The sequence below is a fragment of the Sinocyclocheilus grahami genome, unplaced genomic scaffold (genome assembly GCF_001515645.1).
Source record: "Sinocyclocheilus grahami isolate Dianchi unplaced genomic scaffold, SAMN03320097.WGS_v1.1 scaffold431.1, whole genome shotgun sequence".
Classification (NCBI taxonomy): domain Eukaryota; kingdom Metazoa; phylum Chordata; class Actinopteri; order Cypriniformes; family Cyprinidae; genus Sinocyclocheilus; species Sinocyclocheilus grahami.
Genome location: NW_015505610.1, coordinates 196,754 through 206,923, shown reverse-complemented (window position 1 = coordinate 206,923; position 10,170 = coordinate 196,754).

Sequence of the window (10,170 nt, the reverse complement as noted above, 5' to 3'; positions counted from 1 at the left end):
ATGAACAGAGATCAGAAAAGGCATCAGTATTTCTCTATATTGGAATGTAGCTAATTTTTTAATTTATAGAATATTTCTGTTGGTTGCATAATGGTATCAAAGTTTCTGTTTAAATCAGTGCAGATACCTCCCAAATAAGAGCAGATAAATTATATAAAATAACAGGTAAAGCTTCTTATCTTATCTTAACAAAGATCCATGCTCATCTGTGGGAAGCATAGTTCACACAGCATCTGCTCCGCAGTCCAACTGCTCCATAACCTGCTCAAGTCACCCTTCTCCATCTGCAGCTTGCTTGCTTTCTCATGAGAGGCCAAAAAAGAAAACACAAAAAAAGAAAATGAAAAGAAAGAAAATAACTGCTGCTGACCACTGAAAACAGCTGCAACTCTGAGGCTGATATATTGATTGATACTAAGAAATAGAGCATAATGAAAACAACAGCACATTTCTGAAAACATACTAGAACAGTTTATCCTGACAACTGCTGTATGTTACATAAGAGTACATTTTTAATGAGTAAATTCAGAAAGAGTGTCACTGTCTCTCAAAGGATTAGCATGAAGGTGAAAAACAGCTAGTACAGAATAAGTGTGGCCAACAGTTACATATTTTGTCGTGGAATTAAGTGTTTTTTTATTCGTGATGTGGACCAGACGGATTTCAAGTGAGGAAAGATATAGCAGGCCGACGGTTTAAAAGACTATGACATGTATTTTGCAGAATTATTTCCAGCATTTACAGAAGAAGATGATTTCCATTAAGTAATTTTAGCCCAACCACACTCTCTGTGAAGACCGTTATGATGGAATACTGATAAAGCTAGGTCACTAAGAGTCTAACCTCTTCCAGGGGTGAATATTTTTCATGTCTGAATAATAATATGATGAGAAAATCAAAAGCCAGAAAGATCAAATATTTAATGGAATGTTTTCAGTTCAGAGGTTGTCTATGCTCTGCCTATTTGTCAGCACTCTTTAGCTTCGGATGACTTGTAAATGAACTGCTTTGTCTGTTAGCTTCAAGGATAATGTGATTGCCTTGTTATAATGCATAACACTATACTGATAATGTAGTGTGTCGCTTACATACTGTTAAAATTGTGGGGTCAGTTTTATTTTTATATTTTTTCTCCAAGAAATTAAAACTTTTATTCAGGGACACAATAAATTGATCAAAAGTAATCAAGTCAATATTCCAGTCAAAAGTTTTTCCATTTCCAATAAATTATGTTCTGGGTGCTTTTGCATTTTCTTGCAAAAGTATTGCGTTCCCCGGAGAAACTTTGTGTTTGCATGATTTTTCCTCCCATCTCATATCATTTCTATCACACAACATTTGTGCATTCTATCCACAACATTTTTGAAAGAAAATGCATTAAAATATAATTTATCCTCCCATCTCATTGTATTTACCATCACCTTGTTACTTTAGGGGCTCCATAATAAAATAATTCTGAAAAAAATAAAACTATCATGGTTTCTACAAAAATACTAAGCAGAGCTGTTTTCAACAACATTTTCTTGAGCACCATATCAGCATATTAGAATAATTTCTGCAGGATCATGTGAAACTGAAGACTAGAGTAATAAGTGCTGAAAGTTCAGCTTTGCCATCACAGGAAAAAAATACATATGAAAATATACAGTATTAACAGAAAAATGCTATTTTGAATTGTAAAAAACAGTTCACAATATTACTGTTTACCTCTTTTTGTTTTATTTTTGTTTCAAATAAATGCAGCTTTGGTGAGCATAAGAGACATAATGGCATGGGTATAGTTGAGGGAAGATAGAAGAAGACTAGGAGTAGAATTCTAAAGCAAAGTTTAATAAGAATAATCCAAATAATAAGCAGACAGGCAGGGCAACACACACTAAACAAAACCGAACAAATGAGTGACTGAAATACACAGTGATAACGAGATGATAATGAACAGGTGTGATGACTAGATGAGTGTCAATGACGACTGATGACTGGCAGGAAACTAACCATTTGTCTCAATGTTCATACTATCCATCCTAAATAGTATGTGAGATTAGAATAAGTGTGTCCCAAAGCATAGTATGGTGAAAAGAGTATGCCAAAAGTCTACTATGGTCTACTATTTCAGGTCAATTTTTGAAGTGTGGATCCGTGCACACTCTAATGGCTAAAATTGCCCACAAACCATTGCGCTTTGGCGAAGGATTCGGTCTAGAACTACAAACATGAATAAAAGGCGTTAGAAAAACTACAAACGATGCGGGGGGAGGAGGTTAACTGTGACAAGATGATTGACAGGCCAGTTTACAGTGACAGGGTGCGTGTATCTATGCGACAGAGCGGTCCTTTAAAGATGCAGTTGTGTGACATGATAGTATGTCCCAAAGCTTGCCTACTCTTCTATTACACACTCAAAAGTGTGTACTTTTTCTTCACCAAAAGAGTACATACTTTAAGGGCGTAGCAAAAGTAGGCACATTGAGACACAGGGTAAGACAAAGAAACTCATGTGACTAATGAAAACAAACTGAAAAAAAGTCCACAAAAGCAAACTAACTGAACATAAATGTGGCCATGTCCACACGTACCCAGGCAAGTTTTTACTTCTTCCATTTTCAAAAAAATGTATGTCCACATGAAAATGCAAATGCATGCTATGAAGCACTGTCAAGAGCATGCCAAACCAACAGGTGGCGATATAGTCTCAACCGTAAAGCCATGTTGGCCAATCAGAAGCCTGAAAAAGTTTCCAGTAGGCGGAGATAACTGTGCAGGTTCCGGCATCACAAGCCAAAAACTCCGGTTTCGCTGTCTACACGATAACACTGCAACCGAAGTTTTTGAAAATCTTCACCCTGGCAGGCGTTTTCAAAAATGTTTGGTTTCAGTGACCTGGTGCTGCGTTTGCGTGTAGACGAATGGCCACACTGCATAGAAAAAGCTGCGGTTTTAAAAATCTGCGTTCGTGTGGACAGGGCATGTGACACATAGTGAATCTCCACATGCTTTTATTACATTTATATACAAGTACATTCTTAGTCATGACATTTAAATGCAGTTTCAATTGATTTTTTTTTTTTTTCTCTTTATTTTAAAATGCCATCTGCACTGGAGTGTCAAAGAGAATGTTAAGCGCTCAAGGAAAAGGCAAACAACGCAATACAGTCAGTCTGTGCCGCCTGTCTCTCAATTCACACCCATAGAGCGAGACAGGAACTGCAATATTGCAGCTTTATAACTGTGTTAACTGCAAAGCGTTTACAGTATGAAATGACAGACAGAATGCAAGAGAAGTCATTCTATAATACAATGAGATGTCTGAATATATGACACTATAGATATGTCAGTGGCATGCAATTATGTGAGAGCAGAAAAGTTTATTTCATCATGTTTATGTCTTATAACTCCACATGCATTGGATGGTGCAGCCCTTCAGCATCACAGATGTTTGTTGTAGCCTCCCTTTATATATATGTAAATATTCACTTACATTCAAGAGATTGTCTGAAACCTTTAGCAGCATCTAACAAATAAGAGGATATAAGCTGTGGTGATAGTTTCTATGCAGCATTGGTGTTTGGCCAGCAGGGGCAGCAGATGTGGCAGGATATTCATGTTAAATTACTAGAGGGAAGCTCACTTATGTACACATATTTCCAGATTTCCAGATTTGTATTTATTTATTTATTTTTTTTTTTTATCCTGTTTTGTGAAGAATGTCAGTGCAAATAATCAAATGTGGTGTAACATTTATAAAACAAGTATTTGCTACAATCAGATCATTACAGAGAAGCATGTGAAAAGAAGAATATAAATGTATGGTTGATACATTATGGTGTATAAATATATGGTGGAGACAGTTTTTGGCATTTTTACATCATTTCGGATCCTTTCAGTTGACATTGACTTTATCAAGTATTTGTGTTGAATGTACACTGGAATGTATTAACAGTTATTTTAAATTGTAATTATAGTTCACAATATTACTGTTTTGACCAAATAAATGCAGCCTTGGTGAGCACAAGAGACTCCTTTCAATAAAATTTAACAACAATTTACCAAAAGATTAACATTTTCAGAACCCTATTTTCCCCCCCCGCAAATTCCATTTTATTTTTTCCAAAACTGTGTTTTCTGTTTTCATTCTTAATGTAATCCACTAGGCATAAAACATTAAATGAATTAACCTTTAAACAATTTATTTTATTTTTGGCAAACAAATTGCTACAGAGACTTTCTGTTAAAATTAAAACATGGAAATACAATTGTATTATTATTATTACTTTGAGAAGAGCATGCTACCATACAATACAAGTAAATATATATATATATATATATATATATATATATATAGTAATATATACTATATATATCAATAGCATATATACTATTTTACTATATTTGACTTTGTTTGCAAAGCAACATTTATTTTCATTAAAGTTTTTCATTAATAATTTATATTTCAGCTTTATTTCAAACGAGTGGTTCTTTAGTCTTAAATGGATTACTGTTAAGTGGAGAGCACGCATGACAGCTTTGCCATTTTTTTGCTGTAGCTCTGGAACACTTTGTATTTGTTTCCACAAGACAGAATCAGAACAATACAACTGGTCTCAATGGGCTGGACATTTGGGAGAGAGAGTGCAGTCGGAATGCAAATGAGGAACACTTATATAAACAGGCTCCAAAATATACAAAGGCTGAGGTTGCTTGAAAGGACTTGGGAAGAGCTGCTTAGAGAAGAGTCTGTCATGATGTCTGGGATAAACAAACTGTCTGTTCTACCCAAAATGCATTTCACTTATAAACAGAGAGAATTCAATGTATGAAGTCACAGTGTGACATACAAATCACAGTGATACTTTTTACGCTGAGTTGAAAATCGGCTTTCATGCGTGCCTTTTAGCACAATCAGCAAAAGGATCAGTAAGATGTGTTTCCGGGATCAAAAATGAATAAATCATCCAAAAATACTTGGGCCTATATAATAATTAAGTTTTGGATTACAGTTTTATCAAAACACTCAGAAGTAACACAAAGAAGCCTAATAGAAGTAACACATTTCAGTTTGCAGATGGGCTCCTGTAATTGATTGGCTCAAGAATGAGACCACCATATCTATCTTAAATACAATATTCTTGTGTCTCGTGTTAAAAGAAAATACAGTTATCAACACCGGTCTAGCTATTTCGGTATTTTAATAATGCCCTAAAAGGGGCCTTAAAGACTTACAAACACAAAATGTGGTTTGCATATATTATATCTGAATAACTTAAAATGATAGCTAAATGATTTGAATGAAATGAGTCAAAGCATGTTTTGATATAGCAAGCTTAGAATTACAATTGTATGTCTTACAACTGTGATAATTATTATTATTATTATTCTCACAGTGTGAATTTATTTCGTATTTAAACTTATTTTAAAATGTGACAATTACTTTTTTATTCATTCTGAGGCAATATGTGTTTCCATAGATACTGTACACATTAGCAATTTTACCTGATTTAATACAATTCTGACTGCTCAAGTCCTGCCACTGAACCAACACATATCATATAAGCTATATATAGTGATACTTGTGTATTAGATAATTAACTACATGCTTGATACAATTATTATAATTTTTCTTTTCTAGCAAATGTATGTAGTAGGACCACAAAAGAGTTTTACAATGTCATTTCTTGTCATATATCTTTCAAGGGCAGGACAATCATAACATTACCACAAAATCCCAATTTAGCCTTTGAATATGCTCATTGTCCCAGACATTTGCTGCTCTGTTATCTGTCTTACATAGTTCTGCCTGTCCTGTTCTGGGCCTCTGGGACTTTTTTTTTTATTATTTTCACGTTGCCTCTTAGTTTGACCATGAAGTTGTGTCAAATAAAGCAGTCTTCCCCTCTCTTTTGAGCTCCAATAATGTGCTAAGATGCTGTGAATATTAATGGCCTCATCCAGCCTTGGCCTCTCCTGAATGACAGGGATGGGAAATGCAAGCGGGAATCTAATAAGACCTGATTGTCAACATGGAGTTGTTTGTTACTCTGGCTGCAATTAAACTCCCAGGCCTGTGTCCCCATGTTGATGGGGAAAAATGAGCAACGCAGCAGCAGTTGGTAATCATTATGACATGGAGGGATGAAGGTCAAGTGCTTCGGTGGTGGTGGTGGGGGGGGGGGGGGGGGGTCTATTGAAACACCAGGGCCTTGGCTGTCTTTTTTTACAGTGCTCCAAAATCTGTCGATTTTTCTATCTATTGATCTGTCGATTGTTCTATCTGTATGTCTCTCTGTCTGTCTGTCTCATTTTTTGTGCAATCCAATTTTAGGTCTGTCAAACGGAAATTTTGTTTTTATGAAATGTGTGATGTAAAATGAGATTTTTATTATAAAAATGTTAAAAAAATTAAATAAATAGTGGCATTCATAATTATCACTGACTGCACTATGAACCATGATTCATTTTGAGATATAAGTAAAACCTGAAAACTAGTACCTACCAGAATATAAATGGTTTAGCAGGTTTGTGAGGTGAATTTAATAAAGCAAATCAAATCATTCACTGCAAAACCTTTGGTACTGTATGTGGAAACATGAGTTGAATGAAGCCAAAGCACCTCACCTTTATCAGATTGTATGAACACATTAACTTTTGAAATCATATTTTTAAATACAGGCTTTATTAATAGAGCTTTATTTATTTATTTTTTCTCTCCCATGTCATATTTAAACACAAAACAGTTTCACTCTTTTGTTCTAGGCAGGGTTTGCTGTCATATAATTCTACCTTTGGACCAGGTTGAACTCAGCTTTGTAGCTCAGCTTTGGCTTTTGCCAGAGGCTAGAGAGACAATAGCCATTTTTGTAGCAGAGGAAATCCCAATGGGAGATCCGCTTTCTTGGACTTTTTACTCCTAAGAGCAGGTCCCATTCAAGAGAAGCTGAATTCTGCTAGCTCAGTACGGTAACTGAGAGCCAGGCATCTCTCAGGATTGGAAATGTCGCTAGAAGGTGTAGTGGTTGAGTTGAAACAAAACCAAGGGCCTGATACAATTACTCTGTCCAGTTTTACCACATTAGACTCGTAAAGCATTAGAAAACGTAATGTTGCATTTTCTTTTTCAAATGTGCCAATGTTGTACTTAACTATACCATTTAAAAGCTCACTTACAGATACTTTTTTTTTCTATTGAGCCCACTTGTTTCAGGTTTGAGTATTCGAACAACTGACAGCAACTTTGTGTTTATCTTGAGCCTATCAGTGTGCAGAGTCATGAAAAGAAATGTACTTAATGTTCCATTAAGAATTTCCTTAAATGAAAGATGCAAGGAGATGTGGTTTATGCTGTTATTAGAACAGATTAAATACAGGGTAAAGCTGGGACATGCTTCACAGACCAGTGATTCAAGAAGAGAATCTGATCTGATCGTATCTCCATCTTTGCTATAAAGTTATTACAGAATTATAACACAGTTGCACTTTTAATTTAGCCAAGGGTGCTTTGTTGCAGAAAGGTTGATGTCTAGTGAAAAACTGATAAGAAGCACAGAAGAAAATGATTTTTTGATGAATATGGATACACATATATTATATGCATACATATATATACATATAAGTTTGCGTTCGATGAGATTTTTAAATGTTTTGAAGTCTCATATGCTTACCAATGATGCAATATTTGACCAAAATACAGTAAAAACAAGATTATTGTGAAACATTATTACAGTCTAAAATAAATTATATTTTCTATTTAAATATATTTTCAAATATAAGTTATTCCTGTGATGGCAAAGCTGAATTTTCAGCAGTCTTTACTCCTGTCATGAGTGTCATGTGCTCCTTTAGAAATCATACTGATGTGCTGATATGGTGCTCAAGAAATAGTTCGAATTATGATCAATGGTGAAAACAGTTGTGCTGCTTAATATTGATGAGGAAACCACAGGGAAAAAAAACGAAATAAAAATTATATGTGATTTTAAGTTTTAATACAGGGTGCATGAGAAAAATCTTGAGGCAGCCCACTGCTTATGCGTATTTATATTGTTTACATGATTATCTGGCTGTAGAACTCCATTACATGTAACACTGCATCATGCCAACTAACTGCATCAACAAAGAAACCACGACACTGGAGACCTGAGTCTGTAAAAAAAACGCTCTAATATTTCACACTCCTGGCTCAGAGTCGCTTGTAACACAGTCACTAGCCTAACCTTGTTATCTGTTGCTTTGGGGACAGGATAAGTATTACAGATAAAGTGTTTACATAAGTAGCTAACTAAGTAATTTTGCCTTTAGTTAATGGAATACTTGTTTTAAAAAGGAAATAAACACCCAAGTGAAAATACAGCAATATGGCCTAAAGCAATATCATCCAGTCATAAATTATTAAGAAGTCCCCTTTTTCCCCCCCCCCCCCCCTTCAAGATCCTTAAAGTTTCTTAATTTTAATGTTTAAATTAAACTTTGTATAGCAGATTTACAGTGTGACCCTATTGAACACCACTTTATGTGTTAGTGACAAGGCCAAATGTGCATTACAACCGTTCAGTTTAATCACCATTCTATATTAATGCGCTGCTTTAGTTGATGCACTGACACAAACACATCACTCGCACACAGAGATCGTATATTGCCCGGCACACAAAAAGAAACATTCAGAATCACAGAAAGTTGTTGTCAACACTGCCTTATGACATTTATTAATAAAGCTTCGATACCGAATCACTACATTGTATTTCTCAGCAAGGAGGGGGTAAAATAGCTGTTTTTGAAGCAACTAAACTTAGCTTCATTGTTTGACGAGAGAGATGCAGACACAGGTAATTCAAACACAAGCCTCTTTCATCTCTCTCTCTCTGTCTCTCTCGCTCAAAATGGCCATATTTAAGAAAAAAATAAGTAGTTTGCATTACTGGATATAGCTGTCGGTCATTTATCATTTCTATCATAAAACAGTTGTCTAATATTGATTTGCATTTTGCAAATGTCCAACTTACCATGCTCTCTTTCAATTTTAAACGGACTCTGCTTCTGTTAACAGTAAACCCTGCCTACTTTGATATGGTATGCCATCTGAATTATTGTGACATTGACGAGTGCTGTTAGACCAAGCTGAAAATGTAACTTTTAAAGCTTTTTGTCATCCTAACAACAAGAGCGCTGCATAAATATTAGGGGGGACAGGACTTATTGGTATGAAGTTTTCCCTATTGCTCGCATGCCAATGATTATCCCTCTGTCTGCAAATGTTAGCACGCTTGCCATAGGTTGCCGACCTCTGATCTAGGCATTCTCTATTTGTCATATTCCCAAATTGGAGGCTCTAGTTTCTGTCCCTGCAAATGTTTCAGTTGTCACCGAGTAGAAAAACTTCATTCATATTTATTTTATTCTTGCAAAAGGTACAAAGCTGTCAATGAGGCAATACCCCAAGGTACAAAAGCTAAAAGGTACGTCTTTGTTCCTTATTTACCCCAAAATGGTACATATTAGTTCCCTTTCAGTCGGTCACTCTCAACGTCACGTCGGAGGACCGACGAAATTGGGATCTCGCTTAGAGGGACCAATCTACTTTGAGTGTAAACTAAACGAGCCAATGCACATTGGCATGCGATTATTGCATCCAGCTGCTGCTGATCACAGCGTGAGTATAAGTAGGCAGCAGGTGCAGCGCATATTCAGCTTTTCGCTTCGGAGCCGAGCGATCACATCGTTCTGCTCCTGACTACTCTACTGAGAGAAAAGACTGAACGAGTTCAGCGCGCTCTTGAAGAGCTCTTCGTGTTGGTGGATGGCGCTTCAGCGGTGGTGGGTTTCCCGTGTCGAGTGGGTTGCACACATCAGGCTGCACTACCCCCTGTTTGTGTTGCAGATGATCATCTCCCCTGTGCGCCTCAGCACGCTAAAAGAGCTTTTTCCCCTAAAAGAGCAAATTCGGGTGCGTCTTTCTAAAGACGACGTTGCTTGGCAAACTTGACGTTACGTCTTTATAAAGACGATGTGGGTCTTGCTATAGACAACGTATCACCCGGGCGTTCTGGATGCGGTCGTTACCTGGCGCTGGGTGATGGTCACGATCCCTGCCTCTCGTGCCTGGGCATGAAGCACGCTGAGGTGGCTTTCGTGGATGGCTCATGCTCCCATTGCGGGGGTATGACCATCTCGGAGTTGCGGACC